This window comes from Mauremys mutica, chromosome 2, assembly GCF_020497125.1.
Source record: "Mauremys mutica isolate MM-2020 ecotype Southern chromosome 2, ASM2049712v1, whole genome shotgun sequence".
Taxonomy (NCBI): domain Eukaryota; kingdom Metazoa; phylum Chordata; order Testudines; family Geoemydidae; genus Mauremys; species Mauremys mutica.
Genome location: NC_059073.1, coordinates 27,647,671 through 27,672,947, shown reverse-complemented (window position 1 = coordinate 27,672,947; position 25,277 = coordinate 27,647,671). Strand labels below are relative to the sequence as shown.

Below are 25,277 nucleotides of genomic sequence, written 5' to 3'. Positions count from 1 at the left end.
ACTGATTCTATTTTTAGATACCAAAAAGGAGGGATTGACTCAGGGAGTCATTCCCAATTTTGGCTTTTGCGCCCCTGGCTAAGAGCAGCCAGGGGCACTTATGACAGCAGCAAATGGAACAGTGCAAAAGGACTGGTAGCCATGATCATTTTATTACCAATTTATGGATTGGTAGATGGTGCAGTATGGCTGATAACCATCTCTGCTGTCATGCAAAAGCAAAAGCATGCTGCTGTGTAGCGCTGCTGAATCGCCTCTGTCAGCGGCATCTAGTACACATACGGTGACAGTCACAAAAGGCAAAACAGGCTCCATGATTGCCATGCTATGGCATCTGCCAGGGCAATCCAGGGAAAAAAGGCGCGAAATGCTTGTCTGCCGTTGCTTTCCCAGAGGAAGGAGTGACTGACGACATTTACCCAGAACCACCCGCGACAATGATTTTTGCCCCATCAGGCACTGGGATCTCAACCCGGAAATGCCAAGGGGTGGGGGAGGCTGCGGGAACTATGGGATAGCTACGGGATAGCTACCCACAGTGCAACACTTCAGAAATCGACGCTAGCCTCGGACCATGGACGCACACCACCGATTTAATGTGTTTAGTGTGGCCGCGCGCACTCGATTTTATAAAATCTGTTTTACAAAACCGGTTTATGCAAATTCGGAATAGTCCCGTAGTGTAGACGTACCCTGAGTCATGGTTGATCAACAATGGAGGATTAAGCAAAAAGCTGTGAGTCTTAAGGAGGAATTTGATTGTGGAGTTGGAGGAAGCTCAGCACAGAGTCATACATGGAACAATTTCCCTCTTCTATCGAGTCAACTTCAAGGTCTCGCTCCTTATCCTGAAATCACTCAATAACCTTGACCCAGCAAAAAAAAAAAAGGAGATGGCCCAAAGCTCTGTGCTTAACATCATGGTTGACAACTCAGCTGCTCTGGTACAATGGAATTAAGGGTAAAGCTCATCTATGCAGGAGATCGCTTTCCTAGGGACCAGTCCATGACTGTGAACTTAGCTCCCAGAGAAATGAAAGACCGTCACAGACATCACCATCTTTTACTACAAGTGCAAAGTGCAGTTTTTTGACATTTCTTCTTCAATATCAACAAAGCTGTATGAACATTTAATAAACAAAAAATAAAAACAATAGCCCACCTAAATGAAACACTTCACTGAACACAATTATCCTCCTGGAGAGATATGAGAGAGAGAGAGAAACATAACCGCTGTTAGTCATATCACTTAATGCATCAATCAAAGGCAATCAAATATTAGGTTCTGTGGGTGGTATAAGAATCTATGTAGAATAGAATAGAATATGGAAATGTGAAAGAAGCCTGGAGTTAAGAGTTGGGGGGAAGGGAATTAAGGAAAGGAAACTAAGCAGAGCCCAATAATTTGTTTCATTTATGCATAATTTGTGTTTGGCTAAAGAATATCTTCTAGAAAGGCATCCAGTTTTGATCTGAATACATCAAAAGATGGAGAATCCACTACTTTCCTTGGTAGTTTGGTTCAGTGACTAATCACTCTCACCGTTACAAAACTTATGCCTGATTTAAGTTTGTCTGGCTTCAGATTTCAGCCATTCCTACTTGTTCTGCTTTTCTCCACTAAATTAAAAGAGACCTTCAGTACCTAGTATTTCTCCCATTAAAGATACTTGTACACTTTAATCAAGTTACCTCTCAATCTTCTTTTTGATAAGCTAAATAGATTGAGTTCTTTAGTGAGACAAGGTTGGTGAGGTAATATCTTTTATTGGGCCAACTTCTGTTGGTGGAAGAGACAAGCTTTCAGATTTAAAATGTTTATTAAAGCTAATGTTACAAAAATTATATAATACATAGGTTGGGAAAAGAGTGTCTGTACATCTGGGTATAGTGCTCAGATTATCCACAAATACAAAGTTTGTTTTTAAAAGTCATATGATAGAGTACATAATCAGGTTATACATATTTAGGTTATAGATTTAACAGTACAGTTTAGATATTAGAATCCAAATACTCAGGTACATGACTCATGAAAAGTTGTACAGAGATTTGGTCATGGAAAGCAAAATATATCAATGAGTGGAGATTCTCAATTACTGAGAGACAATTAGGTTGGTTGTCCATTTATAAAATACAATCCATGAGGAAAGTATGTGTTACTGTGTAACTGCAAGCCCCATTCAAGAGTTTGGCAGCTGCGACACAACGCCATCCAAGATCACCTGACCGGAGCCATCCCACCACCCATGGGGAAGGTTGTTGTAAACTCCACCATCCCTGGAACTGACAGCCAACTGCGATCGGACATTGTCATCACCAACGAGGACTGGAAGAAGATCATCATGGTGGACGTCACAGTGCCATTTGAGAACAGGGCCCCGGCCTTTCACGATGCCCGAGCTCGAAAGGTAGAGAAATATGCCCCTCTGGCTGAAACCTTGAGTGCTAAGGGTTACCAAGTCCAGACACATGCACTAATCGTCAGAGCCTTAGGCGCATGGGACTCCAGGAATGAGTGAATGCTGAGAGAATGCAGAATCGGTCAACGCTACCCTCAGCTGATGCGGCAACTCATGGGGTCAGTCGCCATCAGGTGGTCAAGGGACATCTACATAGAACACATCACTGGACATCGGCAATACCAGAAGGGATGAGCTGGAGTGCTGATGAGGAATGCAGTCAGGAAAGTAACAAATACACAGAGCTTTTCAGGTCTGCAGAAAGGTACTCAGAGCATTAAAGCAACATACAAGGTGGAACAAATTGTTTAGGAGAAGTAGTTAACACATATTCTTAGGGACCATTCAAGGTGAAATGGCCCTTTAACATCCCTGCAGTCTTAGGACAAAAAGGGAGTTAGAAGATTACAAATTGTAATAAGCCGTAAATCCAGTGCCTTTATTAAGACCATGATTTTTAGTGTCTAGCAAAGTTATGAATTTAAGTTCCCAGGCTCATCTTTTGAAGCTGTTGTGCAAGTTTCCTTTGAGGATGAGTACTAAGAGATCAGATACAGAGTGACTGTGTCATGAAAAAAGTGTCTACCCACATATGATTTTTTTTGTCTTTTATCATTTTCCTGTAAGCATTCATTCAAGAGTGTAATGATTGTATTTTTTCACCTACATAGTTGTTAGTGGGGCATTTAGTGCACAGGATGCGGTACACCACATGTTGTGATGGCTATGTGTAGGACCCAGAGATCTTGAAAGGTGTATTGTGTGGGTATTTATCATTGTAGCAATGGGGCTATGTCTGCAAGTTATCTGTTGTTGTGGCAGGGTCTGGTGTTGCTTTGAGTTGGTGGGTCCTGGTCTGTGGGGAGCTTGCTTCTGATGATGAGCTTGGAGAGGTTGAGGGTTGTCGGAAGGCCAGAAGAGGGGGTTTGGTAAAGATTTTTTTCAGGGTGTAGTCCACTGAGCTCTTTAAGATCAGTGTGAGGCATTTTCTCCAGACTTGGAATCATTTTTGTGTCTCTTTTCTGCACCTTTGCCAATTTTCAACATTCTTGTTAAAATGTTGACACTAGAACTCCTACTCATTATCCCCCATTCATACATCCAAGGATCAGCAAATATGACCCACTTTTATCAGAGCATGTTAAACGTGTTCAAGAATCACAAGATAGTCAAAAGCACATGCAAATCCATTCTCTCTCTACACGCATACAAAACGAGTTTACTGAGCTATGTGGGTCATTCGTACAAACAACAATTCTTGATGAGATTCGAAATGCCAAGTGTTTTTCAATCATTGTTGATGCCACTCCAGATTGTTCTCACAAGAAACAGACTACTCTGGTTATTTGATATGTTAAGATTGCCGATAGCTCAAAATTTTCAATTGAAAAAAGGTTTATTTTGTTTGATAATTTCATGAGGAAAAACTGGGGAAAAAATTGCTGCTCGAATAGTTCTAGAAGGTTTTAAGTTAGATTTTCAAGTCTACATTGGTCAAGCCCAGGCATAGGCAACCTCTGGCACGTGTGCCGAAGGCGGCACGCGAGCTGATTTTCAGTGGCACTGACACTGCCTGGGTCCTGGCCACCGGTCTGGAGGGCTCTGCATTTTAATTTAATTTTAAATGAAGCTTCTTAAACATTTAAAAAACCTTATTAACTTTACATACAAAAATAGTTTAGTTATATATTATAGACTTATAGAAAGAGACCTTCTAAAAATGTTAAAATGTATTACTGGCACGCGAAACCTTAAATTAGAGTGAATAAATGAAGACTTGGCACACCACTGCTGAAAGGTTGCCGACCCCTGGTTAAGCCTATGACAATGGATCTAATATGGCGGGGAAGTACAAAGGTGTACAAGCAGTCCTGCTTGAGCGTAATTCAAACTGTATTTGCTCCAACTGTGGAAACCACACACTAAACCTTCTAGGTGTTGACTGTGCTGAATCATATAAGGAGGCAATTATTTACTTTGGAACTGTTCAGCAAATGTACAATCTCTTCAGTAGCAGTCCACAAAGATAGGAAATTCTGAAGCAATATCTTCCTGTTTCACTGCATGGGATGCCCAAAACTAGATGGTCTGCACAAACTGATGATGTTCAACCAGATGGTGTTAAACCAGGCTTTAAATGAGCTTGAATCTCTCAATCTCACTGCACAGGCTCGAACTGAACTTCAGTCTATTCAGAAGCACATATCCAAATTTGAATGCATTCTGATGTCATCTTTGTGGATGAAGCTACTTACAATGATCCACCAAACTAATCTGGTAATTGAAGCCCACAATGCTACACTTGATGTTGAGAGAGATAACATTGAGAGTCTTATGATTAACATTCAACAGATTCGTGAACAATGGGATGTGATCCTGACTGAGTCCAAATTAGTAGCACAGAATATTGGCATTTCATCTGAGTTCTCCACCAGTCCCAACTTACCTACTGAATCTGTTGCCGAGCAGCATTATAGGGTCAATGTCTTCCTTGTCATCACTGACACTATTCAATCAGGTTTAGCACGTTGATTTGAGTCACTACGACTAATTTGTACTCTTTTGGGGTTTCTTTGGCAGTTCAACAAACTGAGTAATGACGATCTACTTTCTGCAGCTGAACAATTTCAGCAACTGTACAACCAAGAAATCTCAAAAGATCTCAGTGACAAGGTCATCTTCCTCAAACAAATATATTCCATGAACTTTAAATTGGATGGCAAGCCAAAGGAATTGCTTCAGGAAATACTTGAACTTGGACTCTCTGGGGTGTTTCCTAATATCACAAATGCATTGCATATTTTTGTCAGTTTGCCTGCATCAGTGGCTTCAGGTGAACAAACCTTCAGCATGTTGAAGCAGGTAAAGAACTATCACCATTCAGTTATGGGACAAGAGCGTTTGAATGGGCTCACCATGCTTAATATCAACTGTGACATTGCACAAAAGCTAGATTTTTCCTCAATAATTAGTGCATTTGCACAGAAAAAGGCTAGAAAGCATTTGTTAAATCAAAAAATATTCAAATTATGTCTTACTCTTTTTGGTGCTTTATTTTGTTTTCAGGTGTCATCATTTTTTATTTTTATTATGGCTAGGGGGCTCAAAAGCTGGAAGTGGCCCAGGCCTCTCTGGACCTCTGAGAGGACCTGCGAGTAACAGTAAAAATATTAGTGTACCAGGAAACAAAATAATTTTTATAATGGTATCCTCTATTTTTCTGAGTCACATGCATTGCTATGCCCCTGATTAGATCATCTCAAGACTGACCTGGAATGTCTGGTTCTGTGGCCAAAGAAATAGCAGTATGCACTGCCATGAACCTAATTCAGTCTTGATCCTGCCCCATTTCACATTCCAGGATAGTAGAGATGAGAGCAATGGTGAGGCTTCTTTTAGCTTGGAGATAAAGAAATAAGGTGGGTGAAGGAGGGTCTTTTATTCATGCTTTAGTGAGTTCAGTTTATTCTTGTTCTTTTTGTTGACCGTCATAGCTCAATTCAGCTGAGATATAATATCCAATGTTCAGTGCATTCCCACTTTTGACATAGTTTTCCAGACTGGGTTATCTGAGTCACAATGAGTTCTCTTGCCTAAGGTCAGGAAGTAAATTTAGCCCAGGGTTAGAATTTAGGTTTCTTTTGCCACTCATGAATTGCCTGGGCCAAATGGCTTTATGCTAGGTTATATAAATAACCATATTCAATTATTCTCAGGTGGACGATGTGACTATGTGGAGAAGGGTATGAGAGCACTCAACTAGTTGCCTTTAGCAAATTACACAATATAAACAAGTTCAGGGCAAGCAAACAAACCTATTAAATAACAGAAATATAGGATGACTTTTTTGCTATTATGTACAATTTATGGGCCAAACTTTCAGCACATTAGTCTGCCCCCCCCATCGATTTGGTACCCGAAATAATTTGTGGGTGAAACTAGAGAATCATAGAATCATAGAATCTCAGGGTTGGAAGGGACCTCAGGAGGTCATCTTGTCCAACCCCCTGCTCAAAGCAGGACCAAACCCAACTAAATCATCCCAGCCAGGGTTTTGTCAAGCCTGACCTTAAAAACCTCTAAGGAAGGAGATTCCACTACCTCCCTAGGTAACCCATTCCAGTTCTTCACCACCCTACTAGTGAAAACGTTTTTCCTAATGTCCAACCTAAACCTCCCACACTGCAACTTGAGACCATTACTCCTTGTTCTGTCATCTTCTACCACTGAGAACAGTCTAGATCCATCCTCTTTGGAACCCCCTTTCAGGTAGTTGAAAGCAGCTATCAAATCCCCCCTCGTTCTTCTCTTCTGCAGACTAAACAATCCCAGTTCCCTCAGCCTCTCCTCATAAGTCAGGAGCTCCAGCCCCCTAATCATTTTTGTTGCCATCCGCTGGACTCTCTCCAATTTATCCACATCCTTCTTGTAGTGTGGGGCCCAAAACTGGACACAGTACTCCAAATGAGGCCTCACCAGTGCTGAGTAGAGAGGAATGATCACATCCCTCGATCTGCTGGAAATGCCCCTACTTATACAACCCAAAATGCCATTAGCCTTCTTGGCAACAAGGGCACACTGTTGACTCATATTCAGCTTTTCGTCCACCGTAATCCCTAGGTCCTTTTCTGCAGAACTGCTGCCCAGCCATTCGGTCCCTAGTCTGTAACAGTGCATGGGATTCTTCCGTCCTAAGTGCAGGACTCTGCACTTGTCCTTGTTGAACCTCATCATATTTCTTTTGGCCCAATCCTCTAATTTGTCTAGGTCCCTCTGTATCCTAGCCCTACCCTCCAGCGTATCAACCACTCCTCCCAGTTTAGTGTCATCTGCAAACTTGCTAAGGGTGCAGTCCACACCATCCTCCAGATCGTTAATGAAGATATTGAATAAAACCGGCCCCAGCACCGACCCTTGGGGCACTCCACTTGATACCGGCTGCCAACTAGACATGGAACCATTGATCACTACCCGTTGAGCCCGACCATCTAGCCAGTTTTCTATCCACCTTACCGTCCATTCATCCAGCCCAGACTTCTTTAACTTGCTGGCAAGAATACTGTGGGAGACTGTATCAAAAGCTTTGCTAAAGTCCAGAAATAGCACATCCACTGCTTTCCCCTCATCCACAGAGCCAGTTATCTCGTCATAGAAGGCAATTAGGTTAGTCAGGCATGACTTGCCCTTGGTGACTGTTCCTGATCACTTTCCCCTCCTTTAAGTGGTTCAGGATTGATTCCTTGAGGACCTGTTCCATGATTTTTCCAGGGACTGAGATGAGACTGACTGGCCTGTAGTTCCCTGGATCTTCCTTCTTCCCTTTTTTAAAGATGGGCACTACATTAGCTTTTTTCCAGTCGTCCGGGACCTCCCCCGATCGCCATGATTTTTCAAAGATAATGGCCAATGGCTCTGCAATCTCATCGGCCAACTCCTTTAGCACCCTCGGATGCAGCGCATCCGGCCCCATGGACTTGTGCTCGTCCAGCTTTCCTAAATAGTCCCGAACTACTTCTTTCTCCACAGAGAGCTGGTCACCTCCTCCCCATACCGTGCTGCAGAGTGCAGCTGTCTGGGAGCTGACCTTGTCTGTGAAGACAGAGGCAAAAAAAGCATTGAGTACACTAGCTTTCTCCACATCCTCCGTCACTAGGTTCCCTCCCTCATTCAGCAAGGGGCTCACACTTTCCTTGACTTTCTTCCTGTTGCTAACATACCTAAAGAAACCCTTTTTGTTACTCCTAACTTCTCCGGCTAGCTGCAACTCTAAGTGTGATTTGGCCTTCCTAATTTCACACCTGCATAGAGTCACCTAAATGTGTTAGTAGGTGAGCACAGAGATTATTAGACATCGAAATGACAACCATAATTATTTGCAGGAACACAATGGAGGCCATTGTATAAAAATGTTGCCTTATATATTTACATATAAGTTCAGGCTACCCTGTTCATGGGTATTTATTTAAGGTCCAGTCCTGATCCCCTTCCTCAGGAAGGACTTCAGTGAAGTGTGGAATTTTGCTCTGGATCACACCTGTAGGGAGGGGTGAAATTTTCATATTCGTCTTTGGAAAAAGATGGAAAACATCAATTGTTTCCTATCTTCAGAACCCTTTACCTAAAATTCTAAGGACAGCCACCCTGTTGCTTAGGCTACACATGCATGAAAGCATCATTATCAGCACCTGACATGAAAGCATGGGCAGGGAGAGGGAAGAGAAGAACAGAAGAGATGAAAGAGGAGACTTAAAGAAAAGTAACAGAGTGAATAAGGCTTTCCAAAAAGGAACTTAACACTTATTGCATTCCAGACACTTAAAATACATTCAATATTTTCCTAATTTTTTCCATGTAAGCAAGTGATGTGGTTGCTGTTGGTTTGTTATAGATTGTAGCTAGAAGGGGAAATGGTCCATGAAATGTTGAATGCATGTGGGGAAGTGTTAAGACAATCTCTCTGTTAAGATGAGATCCATTATTAAAAAAAGGTTAGAGAAGCCACAGCCTTTTCCTCTCCAGCAATTCCTTACATACTATATGTGGTTTTTACTTCCCTGTACCAGGAGACAGACTAACAAGAATGCAGACTAACTGGTTTACGTTTTGTTGAAAGGAACCAAAAAAAAAAATCAAACCTGTTTGCTTTCTTTTGAATTAACATGTACCTGATCGAATGCCTCCACTTATCAACTTCTCAATGACTGAGGAAATCAGCAGAGAGAAAAAAAAAACATTGTGTAAGGAGCTGGGATTGGCTTTGAGTTTTATAGCCTCCTAGCAGTGATGCTTTAGATAGGCTTGAGGAAGCATTTTCATAGCAAATTCTTGTTTTCAGTTGTTTATAAATATTTCAGTAAACTGAATTCTGAGCTGAAGCTTCTGCAGCATTTTCTTCCAAGTTGAATCCTTTATATAGGGTGGACTAATCGCAGGTTTGCCACAACATATGGTCATCATTTTGCCATTTTTGAGTTATCTAATAGTGAAATAACAGTGTTTTTCATACTTTATATAACTTTCAGAGTCTTTCTGCATTTGGAAAAGTCAAAAATAGCATTTTGTTACCATCTGAAGCTTGCCATGTACGTACGGTTTTTCAGAGCCTCTGAACACCTGACATCCCCTCTGAAAATCAGGCTCTAATCACAGAAGTGTACACTGGAAGGGATCTCGAGATCATCGCGTGACAGAGCCCCCCTCTCAAGGCAGGAAGTTTGTCAAAGCTGTTCTTAAAAACATCCAGTGACAGAGATTCCATAATCTGCCTAGGCAATTTCCTCCAGTGCTTAAATACCCATCAGGAAGTTTTTCCTAATATCCAACCTAAACCTCCTTTGCTGCAATTTAAGCCCATTGCTTCTTAGCCTATCCTCAGAGTTTAACAAGGACAATTTTTCACCCTCCTCCTTGTAACTTTTTAAGTGCTTGAAAACTGTTATCGTTAGGGTTGCCAATTTCTTAAAACCGGATTCTACATACTGGTGTGGGTTGATGAGCTGGTGCCCCCCGTCCTCAAGCCCTGGGCCAGGCTGGTGGTGGCATTTGCAGGCAGCGATCATGGGAGGGGACACTGGGGGTGTTGTCAGTCTATCTGGGCGAGCCAGGCTGAGATGGGGAAAATGCCCTTCCTTACCCATGCTGTGTATGCAAGCTGGAAGCCAGGCTCTGCAATGTCCTCAGATTTATGGGTGCTGGTCCCCACCTTCCTGGGCTGGGACGAACTCATCTGAGTGCCACAGGGAGGGAGGTGAAGTGGGAGCTGCAAAGTCACCTCTGCTCTGGGGAGAAGGGGCCGACCCTCATGGGATCCCTGTCTCGGGTTGTGGCTCTGGTCCGTGACTTGGAGCCCCTGGAGTGGCTTCCCACAAAGATGAGTATTTCTGCAGCAGGGGGTGGGGCAGAGCTGGGGAGCAGAGTTGAGGATGGGAAACAGGACACGATCCAAACACAATCCTGCGGTGTGGATTGGCACCGACCTGGCTCACAGCCTTGCTGCCCCCAGCTCTCTGTAAGTGCTGCGCTGTGGTCACACATGCTGCGGTGGTGTGGTGGGCTGTGCCTGCCCCCCCACCCCCATTCTGGCACCCCTGTGGGCAATAATTTTTGTGTCCGGTCAGTACTTCTGACTGGACACTGTACATGTCTCTTTTAGACTGAACTTTCCAGTTGAAAACCAGACACCTGTCAATCCTAGTTATCGTTTCCCTCCTCAGTCTTCTCTTCTCCAGACTAAACAAATGTGGTATATTCAGGCAATGGGGTGTACTGGCCCTTTAAGAGTAGAAGAGGCCAGAACACCATGCTCCAGGAAGCTGGAATGAACAAAGACCCAGGAGATGGAACAGTCCTGGGGAATAAGCAGTTGCAGGGCCGCCCAGAGGATTCCGGGGGCCCGGGGTCTTCGGCGGCGGGGGGCCCTTCCGTTCCGGGACCCGCCGCCAAAGTGCCCCGAAGACCCGCAGCGGGAGCCCCCCGCCGCCCGAATTACCACCGAAGCGGGACCCGCCGCAGCCCGGTCTTCGGCAGTAATTCGGTGGCGGGGCGGGGGGTCCCCGCCGCGGGTCTTCGGGGCACTTTGGCGGTGTTAGGTAAAAAGCAAGTCCTTACTCACCTCTCCAGCACCTGAGTTTGTGCGGAGTTGGTATGGGGCTCACAAATCTGTCAGAGACCAGACAACAATTCGTTGATCAACGGGCTCACACCATCCTTAGCTTAAAAAAAGCTTCGGAGTAAGTGTGGCAAGTTTATTAGGGGTGAGCATCAATGTTTATACACAGAAGTAAACAAAGTGATTAACAGATCATAATGATCATGCATAATCAATCAAGATTCTACAGGTTAAAATGTAAATTAGAGAAGACAAAGGGGGAAATGGCTACTTAAAGGGAGGGGGGGTGTCATGAGCAGTTCGCAGGTCAGAGCTTTGATTAAAAGTTTCAGATAGAGACATCAAGTCTGGAGTAAGTTTAAACTCATGAAAAGTTCAGACTCAACAGCGGCGGGTCCCGGAACGGAAGGGGCCCCCCGCCGCCGAAGACCGGGCTGCGCTTCGGCGGTGGGTCCCGCTTCCCCCCCGCCCCGGCCTCAGCCTCTTACCTCCCCCCCCCGCCCCGGCCCCTTACCGAGCTCCGTCCCGCTCAGAGCCGCGTGGTGAGGGGGCGGGGCTGGGAGCTCCACGCCCAGCGGAGGCAGCTGCCCCGCCCCCTCCCCACGCGGCTCTGAGCGGGGCGGGGCTCAGGCCCCGTTGGAGCTCCCAGCCCCGCCCCCTCACCACGCGGCTCTGAGCGGGGCGGGGCTCAGGGGCTCGGCCGGAGACTCGGCGCTTGATGCGCTGAGGCTCCAGGAGAGGGGCGGAGGCGGGAGCCTCCGCTGTTCTCTTGGGGGCCCCTGCGGAGCCCGGGGCCCGGGGCAAATTGCCCCCTTTGCCCCCCACTCTGGGCGGCCCTGAGCAGTTGGATTGGAGAAAAACCTAGAGCACTGCAACTTTAAAGGCCTGGGACGAGGAGCCCTAGGGTCGGGTGGGACAGAGCTACCCTCTCTTCCAGCCAATCAAGAAGAGCTCTCTAGAGGGGCAGTATATAGCCAGGCTTCTCCCTCAGAAGAACAGAGATGATGCTGGTAGGAGAAGGAAGCTAGAGCCAGAAGGCTGAGTGCAAGGTAGAAATAGCTAGGAGTGGTGACACTGTAAAGAACAGATGCTGGCAGAAGAAGAGCTCTGTGTGGGTGGCAGAAGAGCCAGGGATAAGTGTGAACTGTTGGGTTGCAATGCAGAACTTTATGTCTGAGCCATTAAGGACGATGTGGGACTGTTTGCAGTCATTAAACCAGCCCCAAGTGAAGGATAGTTCTACTCATGAGAGACTGCATAGAACTCAGAAGGAGCCCTGAAGATGGAGAACAGAGGGAGGGTGCTGCAGAGGGACTGAGCACTCCCTTGTGGCCAGAAGTAAGTTGCAACCCTGTATTACTCTTTAATTAGATGTCTGAAAAGGTTTGCATTAGAAATAAAAGTTCATGTGCTGTATGGGACTTTCCACTCATTGCCCATTCCTGCAATGGGTGTGAGCACACAGAGGGAGCTCATCAATTCAAAAGACATGGCTACAACTTGCAGGATCAGATGCTAAATTTACAGCTATCTTCCAAGTTGCAGTACTCGTGCATGAGTCTATCTGGAGTCTCACACAATGAACCCAATTTTATGCTGTTTTACATTCTATGTGACTCTGCTGAGATTACTGCAGTTGCCCCAGGACCTAAGTCGCTGGCCCAATGAAATCAGTTCCATGTGTTAATTCTACTGTGTGATTGCATCCATACAAGAATGTTCAAAGGATCCCTCTGGGTGGGCATCTTATGACTTTCACACTGAAATAAATCCAATTTATTTTCTTTTATAAAAACAATGCATTCAGAGTAAAAGTTAAGTTAAATGCAACATGACAGTGTTACTGCTGCAGACACACAAAAAATCAAGAAATTCAAAATTATGGTTCATACAGTGCAGCGATTTTGCAAAGCAGCTAGGATGTAGCAGGCTGTATTTTGTGTTACTGAAATTATACCATAGATGTATGTGTGCAATGAGACTGAGTTACCAGTCCTGGGCTAGATTCGGTAACTCATTGTCTCATTGCACACATACATTGTGGTATAATTTCAGTAACACAAAATACTACAGATGCATGAAGGTGGACGATTTACAGTAACTCCTGGAAATACAAATGAGTAAATTCTTAGTTAGAATGTTGCATTAACATCAACATCATGTTTTCTTTTTAATTAATTGAATACCACACAATAAAGAAAGATGATGTGTCTCCAGAGACAAAAGAGAGCTGAAGTATACCAGTGAATCTGGATTCACCACTGCGTTACTCTATTTTACACAGTTCAGCAACACTTACATGAGAGGAATTGCACTGGCGTAAAACTAGAATGATGCAGTGGTGAATAAAACCCAAAGAACACATTAGGCTAGATATACTGGGAGACTCCAGCTGTTTTGTGGCACAAGGCAGCTATAATCCAAGTTTAACCATCCAGTTAAGCTGGCTTTATGACTGCTTTGTGCCACCAGAGCAGCACAAAACAGCTGAAATGTACTGGTGAATCTTCTCATAGCATTTTGTTTTTGAATGAAGACTGTTGGCCTGATCCCACAAATTCCAATGACAATGAGTAGTAACTGAAATCATTAGGGTTGGGCTCCGATGTTCATGGTAAACTGAAAGTAACCACACACACACACGTGCGCACATAACATGATGTTTCATTTAATTATGTTTGTAACTATAATTATTATTTACCATCCTACAAAAAGATAGATAATCAGATAATGCCTGATTATACATACTTGTTATCCCTTTAAACTTAGCAATTTTTATATATAGACTCATTCCTTTACACAAAACTACTTAATGGCTATTTTAAAACCTTGAAGATCATCTGTGGATTGGCATACCTGTAACTTTCCCCTCCTTGCTTTTTCCTTCCTGGACTCATTCATCACATTAAATTGAGCAATCTCATTATGCTGCTTTGTCTTCTATTGGATTTTTAGCTAGGTCCCTGCTGAATTAAACAAATAGTCTAAAAAAAGTAAACAAACAACAATAAATATATAATGACTTCATATTAATAGACTGTTCATCAGAACATTAGATACATGTTCCTGTCTACTGGTAAAATCCAGAAGTAAATATATTTTGATTAGACTAATCAGTATGTGACTGGTGGCAAAATAATCATAGAAATCAAAGACTGAAAGGGATGTTGGTAGGTCATCTAATCCAGTCCCCTGCACTGAGGCAATATTATCTAGAGTCCATCCCTGACGAGTGTTTGTCTAACCTGTTCTTTAAAAACCCCAATAAAAGGGATTCTACAACCTCCCTAAGTAATTTGATCCAGCGCTTAACTATCTGGACAGCTAGGAAGTTTTTACTAATGTCTAACCTAAATCTGCTTTGCTGCAATTTGAGCCCATTACTTCTTGTCCTCTCCACAATGGTTAATAAGAACTATGTAGCATCCTCTTCATAACAACCTTTTATGTATTTGAAAACTGTTATCATGTCTCCCCTAAAGCATCTTTTCTCCAAACTAAACCACCCCAATTTTTAAAATCTTTCCTCATAGGTCATGTTTTCTAGGTCACTAATCATTTTTGTTGCTCTTCTCTGGACTTTCTCCAATTTGTCCACATCTTTCCCAAAGTGTGGAGCCCAGAACTGGACACAATACCCCTCCAGTTGAGGCCTTATCAGTGCAGAGTAGAGTGGAAGAATTACCTCTCCTGTCTTTCTTACAACACTCCTGCTAATACATCCCAGAATGATGTTCGCCGTTTTTGCAACTCTATTACATTGTTGACTGACATTTAGTTTGTGACCCACTATAACCCCCAGATCCTTTTTGGCGGTATTCCTTCCTAGGATTCCCATTTTGTATTTGTGCAGTTAATTGTTCCTTCCTAAGTGTAGTACTTTGCATTTGTCCTTATTGAATGTCATCCTATCCATTTCAGACCATTTCTCCAGTTTGTCAGTTCTAATCCTGTCCTCCTGCAAGGACAGGAAAGCTATCTTAAAAAGCCAGCTGATGACCACCTTGATGTAAGAGGAATCCCTGGATGGTGTAGCAGTAGCATAGCCAATTAGAGTCTCTAGGAAGCCTGTCAGAGGGAAGGGGACATGGCCAGATTGTAGCTGTTCTCCAGTCATCCCTGGCTGGTTTATAGCAGCCCTGTGGCCGCTTTCAGTTGTTCTGGGAACTGAACTGGCCCCCAGCCAGCCCCAGAACCAGTGGAACACAAAAGGTGGTGTATGGATTTTACTCCACCCCCTCTCTAGGTTCTGTGCCAAGCACAGTTCAGCTGGATCAGGCCCATAAACTTCAACAGAAGTACTCTGTTTTATTCAGACCGTGCAAGGAGGTTAAAATGAAACCAAGTGCCCGGCCACATGTGTATTAAAATAAAGCTAGCATCATTGCCCCATAGAAAAATCTCAATCACCTGGTATTTGCACACTGTAATCCATGATGTCTGCTAATCTAAACATGATATCGGTGTGCTGTCATCATCGGGCTGGCATTTAATTTACAACCTATGCAATAGTTAAGAAACAGGATCTTTAATATCTTTTATGCCTTTTAGATCATTCACAGTTTAAATGCATGTTTCAGGTCAGATCTCAGTTTGTGTTAACTGGCATAGTTCCATTGTAGTCAACGAAGCTGTGCCAACGTATATCAGCTGGGGAACTGGATCTTCATGTTCAGTTGAGTGACAACAATAGTAATTGAGGGAATAATTTAAAAATCTGAAACAGGATTTGTTGTGTTTACACGGTACATTGGCTTTCTACCTATGTCTCTTTTCCACTATGAAACCATTCAGTTTTATGGTAGGCTAAAGAGATTGCTAGAAAACTTTCCTGACTCATTTTATTCGGAGAAGAAAATATGGCCCATAGTGTACCTCTGTAAAGGGTTCTCTTAAATATCTAATAGAAAATAAAGATGAGTGTCAATTAGAAAGCTTTCTTCTGGCTATGCAAAAGACACAGAGCTTGCTTTTGATTTCACACCAATTTACAATGATTTAACTTCCCTGACTTCAGTGGAGCTACTCCTGATTTTATACTGGTGTGACATCAGGATCATGCCCACAGTTATCAGACACATGCTAAATAAATTGAAGTTTTAAAAAAAACAGTTTGAGTTTGCTGTGGTCTTGTATTTTTATTATGACAAAAATAATAATTGGATTAAGACAGACAATGAAAAATTCAGGAAAGCTAAAAATGTGAAGGGCTTTTTTGTGATCTTTCTGCAGAAAATGAAAGTAACCAGGAAAGGGAGGTAGATCCTAGAGGTGGTAGAATGACTCACTGAACTATGATCTGTTTGTTTTAATCAAGCTGTGTGCATACAGGTCTAACTGTGGGCAAATATTGCCAGTGTCTGACCCATAGCTGTGGCCACGTAGGTGCCTACTTCTGCTTTAGTGTGTGGGGTTTTTTTTAATTATTTACCTGCCCAATCCATGATGGCCTTACTTTCTAGTCATTGCAACGTGAGACATAAGCGATTACAATAACTATATGTACATTTCGGGGGTGCTGGGAGGTTTAGAGAACATATGTAAACTGTTTGGAACATGAAGTGTGATATATAAAAGTTCCTATTATTACTGCTCGTGATTAGTATTACATTTTTTTTTTAAATCTTCGGCTGCAATTCCAGCATTATCATAGTATATCCAACGATCAGGAAATACAGTGCAGATTCACTGAACATATAAGATGTGCTGTCTTATCTCATGACTGTCACATTCACCAATAAGATAACACTCACTACTTTCAACCCGATCATTAAGTACCGCTATGGTTTGCAGTTAGAGCTGCGATATTTTTTGGCAAGCACCTCACTGGAGTCAGAGCTTTATGACTTTTAGGTTAGGACATGCCATAGCTTAGGTGTTTTGGCCAGACACTGAAATTGCTAGGCAGTTGTCTGTGAGGGCCCCATGACTGGGATGCTAAACAGTGTCAGATAAAGAGCTAATAGCTTACGATGGTAAAATGAGGGACAACAGGAAAAAATCCAGACACACCACATCCTTTTTGGGGGGAGCTGGACAGGATTTTACATAAACTGCATGACTGCCCACCCCTGGCAGCTCATGGATCGTGCTGATCAGCCTCTCCCTCCACAGCTTCCCCCCAAGATTTACCAGTAAGACTCACTGGGGGATGAGCACGAGGAGGCCAGTGAAGAGCTCTCCCCAGAGGGCCAGGATTTATTCGGGGCTCAGGACCCCGATGCCATCCAGGATGAAGATGAACCCAATTCCTGCCCTGCAGCAACCAAACAGCTATCCAGACCAGGACTGAGGAGGCTGATCCTATGGAGGGAACCTCAGCATGTACATTTTTTATAATTTTTGTAATTATTATATAAGTCTTAATGTATTATTATTATATTATGCTACACTGCCATGCTAGCTTCTGTTCTGGGTGCCCTTGGCCATACCTGTTGTAGGCCAGATGTGGGTAGAAGCCTTTCCAAGTCTGAGGTCCCCTCTTCCCATCAGCCTGTACTGTCCATTCAGCCTCCACACCTTTACCCAGCTGGAATAGTTGCCATTTTGGAATTAGCCTCCATCTCATGCTAAAGCCATGAATACTTACTGTTTTCAAGCCCAGGCCAAGAAAGGCACACGCCCATATACACATTTTCCTTTCCCCTTTCCCTCCGCTGTCCTGCTTGGCAAAGGCCACCCTGACTTGAAAAAAAACCAATTTTTGCCACTTCCAAAAAGGGGGTGGCAGCATAGCGCACCTGTGCCCTCTATCCCACCCGCTCCCAGGACAGATTCAAATGAGAAAAACATTCTTTTATGTGAAATGCAAAGGTTTATTGACATGAAGAAGAGCTCTGATTAAGCTCGAAAGCTTGCCTCTCTCTCACCAGCAGAAGTTGGTCCAGTAAAAGATATTATCTCACTTTCCTTGTCCCTCTAATATCCTGGGACCCACACGGCTAGAACAATACTGCATACAAAGGGTTATTGAGACATAGGTTCCAGGGAAAGAAATTTGGTTAGTGTTCTCACTTTAGAGGAGGTAAAAGCTTGTAAAGCTATGAAGAGTACAACTCCCCTGTAACATGCATTCTTACAGACTGTAATAATGAATGCTTCAGGCAACCATTGAGGAACCCTATTTTTCTCTGAATTTTCAGCATGTCTGCAGGGGAGATAAAGTAAAATCTAAGACTGAGAAATTGTTCCGTATTTGTTCTGAGATTGTGAGGAATAGCTGCATGGTCATCCCCGTCCCTGGAATAACTCACAACTCCTTTCCACTCCTGCAGAACTTCTAGCGAGACCATCTTGGTGAATAATTTCCCAGCATATCTCACTGGTCTGCCCCTTGCTTCTTTTGAGTAGGCCATTCTCTGCCTCCTAGACACCCGGTTCAATGTGATGTCATCCAGAGTCAGGACAGCCTAAAGGAGTTGGAGAGGGATAACTAGCCATCTCACCCCCAGATTCATTCTGCTGACCCTTCCAACACCATATAAGCACCTCCAAGGGATAGAAAAACTGCAAAGCCAGACTGGAAACATAATTCCCACCCCCAGCCTCCAAGGCACAAAGGCAAAGCCACGTAGCATAAACTGCACAGACAAAAATCCCAATCCTCAATAAAGTCTCCTATGTTATATTTTAGGGGTTTTTTTGAGTGTGGTATTTCATTTGTTGGGGCTTGTAGGAATGTATTTTGTTGTTAGAATACTGGGTTTATTCCTTGTGAACAGAGTAGTCATTATTCTCCAAGAGACAGCACCCTTTGTGTGCCAACCACAGAGGAGTCACCTGGGGTGGAGGCACCAGGTGCCAAAATAAAGATCCTAGGACTGACCCATGCGAGGAGAGGGCAGAAGCCACTCCGACTAGCAAGCACCAGGGAGCAGGCTTGAGCCAAGCCTCTGGAGAGAGGCTACAGTTTCCCCGCTGGTTAAATGAAAGCATTCTTTGTAGCGCTAGAGATCATTGCTTTTTAATATATTGTTTCATACTTAAAGGCTGTTTTCATTTTCGTTTCAGTTGATGGTTCATTTCTGTTTGTTACATAATTGTTTAATAATAAAAATTTAATTAATAAGGAGTTGATCACAGTTCTTTATCTCTGGCCAAGCAGCCTGTGAATGGCTTCATTAGCCAGGGAAGCAGAGGATAAGCTGGGTCTCCCAGGATCACCAGAGCAATGTTCACACTATTAATGTCCATAGCATTCCCGGGGCAAACAGTCCATTAACTTAAATATTCTGAGTTCCAAAATATTCTAGAATCCTAGACCCTTCCAGACCACCCAACATTTATATCCATAAACCTGGCATGGTGGTCGACAAGCCCTTGAAACTCCATAGGAATACCCTTTTCTGTTTATGAATTCTGAGCCCTGATGGCAGGGATGTGGGGGAGAGGGGGGGAATAATAGGCATATAGGTTGCTTCAATTGCCCCAGTACAGTTTGGAAAATCCCATGCTTACGAAGCCATCAATAACCTCCTGAGCATTACCAAGCTTATAAACTGGTGCGACGGTAGCCTTTCCATGGCATCACACACTTGCAAGATACAGACTAACACGGCTGCTACTCTGAAACTTGCAAGACAATGGCCCCAACAGTTGATCTCCCCATGCCAAATTGGTTTGCTGCTGACTGGTTGCATTCAGGGGTGGCCAGCTTCCAGATGGCATTGTGACACACTTGTTCACAGGTATCAGGCACCACATGTTGGTATGATGGTTCTATCACATTTTGGGGAAACTACTGCAGACAGAAGCTCAAATATTTCAACTCTTTACATACATTCAGTGCATGTATCAGTAAATAACTAGTCAAAGACAAAAGGATATACTACATAGTTATACTGGGAATCTAGATAACTGATGATTAATTAATTCAAACATTGATGCTTATTACATCTTCTAGATAATCTATTTAGCATCACCTAACGTATGTTCTAAAAGAACTTAAATTAAATAAGCAGAAAAATGGAAAATTCAAAGGATTCCCTCTTTGTTGACAACAATATATGCGATAATTTTAAATCAATTAACCTACTTTTAAAAACCAAAGTGTCATTCTATCAATGCCATCACACCACTAACCATTGCCATTGTGATGTAGAGAAAATCATGGGTATGAATTTGTGCTTCACGCTCACACTCATGAATAATTTTGTCATCTTAAAAACTACAACAACTAATTTTTAACTTCAATGACAATCTGGAGCTTTACACCATGCTGAAATATAAGATACATGAATAGTGAGGGCAATAGCTATCTAGCAGTTTAGAGCTTGTTTGCATAATTTTTTTAAAACAATGGTTGAAGAGATAGACCTTGCTAAGTACTGTTATCAATACACTCCTGTCATCTTGTTGATTCTATAGCCAGCCAGATGAAATAGCAGCATCAGTTCATCCTAATAAGACGCCAAGAGGTGGTTGTTAACCTGAAAACACTAGTAACCAAGATGTCCAACATAAACATCTGCCTAAGTCACTGAAACTAAATTTTCAATATTAAACTATTTTATTGCACTAACCTACTAAAGAATTTAACAAAATTTTAAGCAGGAATTGAGACACATCAAACTCTGTGTGTATGTAAATTATCACAAGCAATAATGTAATATACATGGCCAAACTGGGATGTTTCAAGATAAATTCACTATTTCCATTTAAACAGCTAGGTTTTAAGCTAAATCCTCCGCTAACTCTGATTTGGGCTCAGTCACATCCTCTGTATGAGCATCCAAAGGCAAAATTTGGGCATAACTACAGAAAACAACTGTGATTTCAGAAGAGCTTTGCTAATTACGACCATGGCTTAAAGGAATGTGCAGGTTGAAATTAATGTTATATTTAGAACAAGTGAAAGGAAAAATGACATCACATAACACATAATCAGCCTGTAGAATTTGCTGCTGCTGGAGGTCAAAGGCCAATTCTGTGGCTCAGTAATAAAAGAACTGGATAAATTTATGACCAAATCACTAACATTTCTACTTATGCAGGATAAGATAATGATAATTAAATCACATGGTTCACAGCATACGCTGATCAGGAAGAAATCCACCCACACATACTTCTCCCCATGGATAGCATTGCTCAAGTGACATAATCTATTGGATTATGGCATACTAGTAAACCAATGACTCACCAGGACTTAACTTTCAAAGAAAAATTATAGCCAAAGAATGACCATTTTGATAGTTATGGAGAGAAAATAAAACCTGACACAAAATAGTCATTTAAAACCACAGTTTCAGAAGTGTCACAAATTGTATATGCGCCAATTATGAGGTACCTAAATTCAATGGAAATTCTGGGTCTCTCTTTGACAGGGTGAGATATTCTGTACCATACTTTGGACTCAATTTTGTGTGGCTTAATGAACACACTTGTCTAAGGCATTTTATCATATAACACTGCAGACGGTGCCTGCTCAGGAAAGTTGCTTGATACCTCACAGAAGGATGATCTGGGCTAAAACTACACAGTTAGGTTGATGAAAGCTGCCTTGCATCAACCAAGCTGTGGAAGTGTCTTCACTTACATTTGGCTCCGGATGATGTAAGTGACTCTCTATGCCAATTTAGTAATGCCACTTCCCCGAGCGGCGCAGAGTCACGGTCGATGTAATTAGATTGATGCAGAGTCACTGTAGACACTGCATTGCCTACATTGATTTTACTGGCTTTCAGGAGCTGTCCCACAATGCCACACGCTGACACTACAATTGATACAAGTGCTTCTGGTGAGAACGTGTACCGCCGACACAAGGAACCAGGTGTGCACACACACAAGTGATTTCATAACTGCAGTGGCTGTAGGTTAACATAATTTTGTAGTGTAGAAATGGCCTGAGAAGCCGTCAATAGAGCAATCGATGGCCATTGGCTCCAATTCTCTTTCTGCTCCCTATCCCATGGAACAATTGACTTTCTGCACTGGAACCCACAGGTGGGGGAAGGGTCTGGAACATCCCGGGGAGAACATGGCAAAGAGAGAGAGACATTATTTAAAAGGGGGTGCAACTCTCCAGGGGACTGATCATCGCCACTGGAAGTATAGGCACCGACTTCCCCTCTTTTCTGTGGGTGCTCGACCCCCCACTCTGCCCCCAGCCCTGCCCCCACTCCACCCCTTCCATGAGGCCTTGCCCCGCCTCTTCCCACCCCTCCCCCACCCCCATTCCAACCCCTTCCCCAAATCCCCACCCCCACCTCTTCCCCCTCCTCCTCCTCCCAGAGCGTGCGAACAGATGTTTGGTGCGGGGGGAGGAGGAAGTGGGAAATGCTGGGAGGTAGGCAGAGGCGCTGGACGCAGCATGCCTCGGGGGGGGAGGAGGAGGTGGGGCAGGGGGAGGGGACCTTGGCTGCTGCTGGGTGCAGAGCACCCACTAATTTTTCCCTGTGGGTGCTCCAGTCCTGGAGTCGGCACCTATGATTGGAAGAAGGGCATGCAGGAGAGAAAAGGACAGGGGGAATCTGTCCAGCCTGAGACGCTGACAACCCTCCAACTCCTAGTGAAAACAAACTAAGAAAAGGGGCATTTCAGGCCTTTTTTTTTTTATTTGTCAAAGTGCACTCTTGAGTGCTTTTAAGAATTAAGGGAGTGTGGTTATAAAATTCCTTTGCTAAACCTATAGGTGCTTTCTTGCGACACAGTCCCTGAAGGAGTTAAACTAGAAGGGCAGAGCACCCACAACCAAGTGAGACACTTGAGGGTCTGTATGAAAGCAACTAGAGGGCTCAAGAGGTCTAAGGCACTGGTTTGGTGCTCTAGGGCTGCTGAACTATGGAGTCTCATGTCTCAGTGAAGGACTCAGACAAGTGATCTGGGCTTGGGAATGTGCCCTATAGACCCAGAATTAGAAACAGTGACTAGCCTCAGGCCAAATACAGCTGGTTTAGAACAATAGTTCTCAACCAAGGACACATGTATCCAAGGGGGATGCAGAGGTCTTCCACAGATATTTGCCTAGTTTTATAACAGCTTCCAAAAACCACTAGCAAAGTCAGTACAAACTGAAATTTCATATAGACAATATACTGCTCCATATACTATACACCAAAATGAAAGTACAATATTTATATTCCAATTGATTTATTTTATAATTATATGGTAAAAATGAGAAAGTAAGCAATTTTTCAGTAATAGCGTACTGTGACACTTTTGTATTTTTATGTCTGATTTTGTAAGCAAGTAGTTTTTAAGTGAGGTGTGACTTCAGGGTACACAAGACAAATCAGACTCCTGAAAGGGGTACATTAGTCTGGAAGGATTGAGAGCCATTGGCTTAGAACCATGTGGGACCCAGTGGCTGGGCCCTCTTACAACAGACTTGTGTCCATACAGAAGGGTAACGGGGCAGGTTGTAATACTTAGCACTTCTGAAAATCAAACACAAGGTACCTCAACATAGTCACACAAAAATTGAGGTATAATTAGTGAATCATGTAGTCTGAGGAAGCAGAGCAGCTACCCTGGCATGAATCCTTCGTCTGAAAAAGTAATTGTTTAAAAAAAAAAAAAAAAGCTGAGACTGGTGCACAGATTTGGGATGGTTTATTTTGTTTTACTCCAATCTATTTTCTGAGTGGGGACAATGCCCCAGATATCTCTACAGAATATCCATCCTAATCTCAAAATCCTGAATGGGGACAGCAAACAAGAACAAATATTTTATGATTATTTTATCTTTTATCTGCGATGATATCTTTTACTAAATTAAATGAGATAAAGTTTATTATAAGCAGCATGATGAATGCACATGTTTCCAGATGTATTTCGGGCTATAAGTTTGGTCTCTCATTAACAACATTTTCCCCTACTGGAATTTAAGTGATAGTCTTTTGTCCTGCTACCCTTTTCTAAACTTGGATGTTACTAAAGTACATATGCAATTTCTTATTGTACTTTGGAGGGGAAACCCTCTGCATGTTATAAACAAATCTGAAGAAAGTCCCTGCCTTTAATGGTGAAGTCTCATAATTTCTTCATAAACCTTGTGATATTTGATGTTTTTCTTAAAACTCCAACTCCTGGAGTCAAGTGACTGCATTATAATCTCAGTTTTGGCTGGTTGATTATTTAAAGCTATAGTTATAAGCCTTTATGGTTGCATGGATAAAGCTTGAAACCATGAACCCTAAAGTCTCTGTAATGAGAAGGCAAATAAAAAGAATCCCAAATTATTTTTTAAATCTCATGATTATAAACCAATCTCATGATTTTGGTGGTCTGACTGCAGGAGGGATCTGGTCCTGGGTTCAGATTGCAAAAACCCCAGGGACTGGGGGCCTGCAGGAGGGGCTCTGGCCCTAAGTGTGGGGTTGGGAACATCCCAGGGGCCAGTGGGCTATGGGGGTGTCTCTGGCCAACTGGGCTACGGGCGGGGGTTGTCTGGCCCTGGGTTGGGAACAGTCTAGGGACTGGAGTACTTGTGGCATCTTAAAGACTAACAAATTTATTTGAGCATAAGCTTTTGTGGGCTACAGCCCACTTCATCGGATGCATGCAGTGGAAAATACAGTAGGAAGATATATATACACACAGAGAACATGAAACAATGGGTGTTACCATACACACTCTAAGGAGAGTGATCAGTTAAGGTGAACTATTACCAGCAGGAGAGAAAAAAAACTTTTTGTAGTGGTAATCAGAATGGTCCATTTGCAGCAGTTGACAAGAAGGTGTGAGGAACACTGGGTGGGGGGGAGAATAAACATGGGGAAATAGTTCTACTTTTTGTAATGACTCATCCACTTCCAGTCTTTATTCAAGCCTCATTTAATGGTGTCCATTTTGCAAATTAATTCCAGTTCAGCAGGCTCAGGAACACCCTGGGGCCAGGGCAGGGGCGGCTCTATGTTTTTGGCCGCCCCAAGCAGTCATGCCCGGGAGGTGCCCCGGAGCCGCGGGAGCAGCGGACCTCCTGTGGGCATGACTGCGGAGGGTCCGCTGGTCGCGCGGCTCGGCTGGACCTCCCGCAGCTGCGGATGGTTCGCAGGTCCGGCGGCTCTGCTGGAGCTGCCGCAGGCATGCCTGCGGGAGGTCCAGCCGAGCCGCGGGACCAGCGAACTGTCTGCAGCCATGCCCGCGGGAGGTCCACTGGAGCCGCGGGACGAGCGCCCCCTCCGCAGTCATGACTACTGCAGGTCCGCTGGCCCAGCCTGCCGCCCCCCCGGGAAAGGGCCGCCCCACGCGCGTGCTTGCCGCGCTGGGGT

The 25,277-nt window shown here is 43.5% G+C and overlaps 1 protein-coding gene across 1 annotated transcript in view; it reads right to left on the bottom strand.

Annotated features, from left to right (window-relative positions):
- TNFRSF11B (TNF receptor superfamily member 11b) overlaps positions 1–25,277 on the bottom strand; it is a 142,594-nt gene that overhangs the window by 116,116 nt on the left and 1,201 nt on the right. The window lies entirely within an intron of this gene.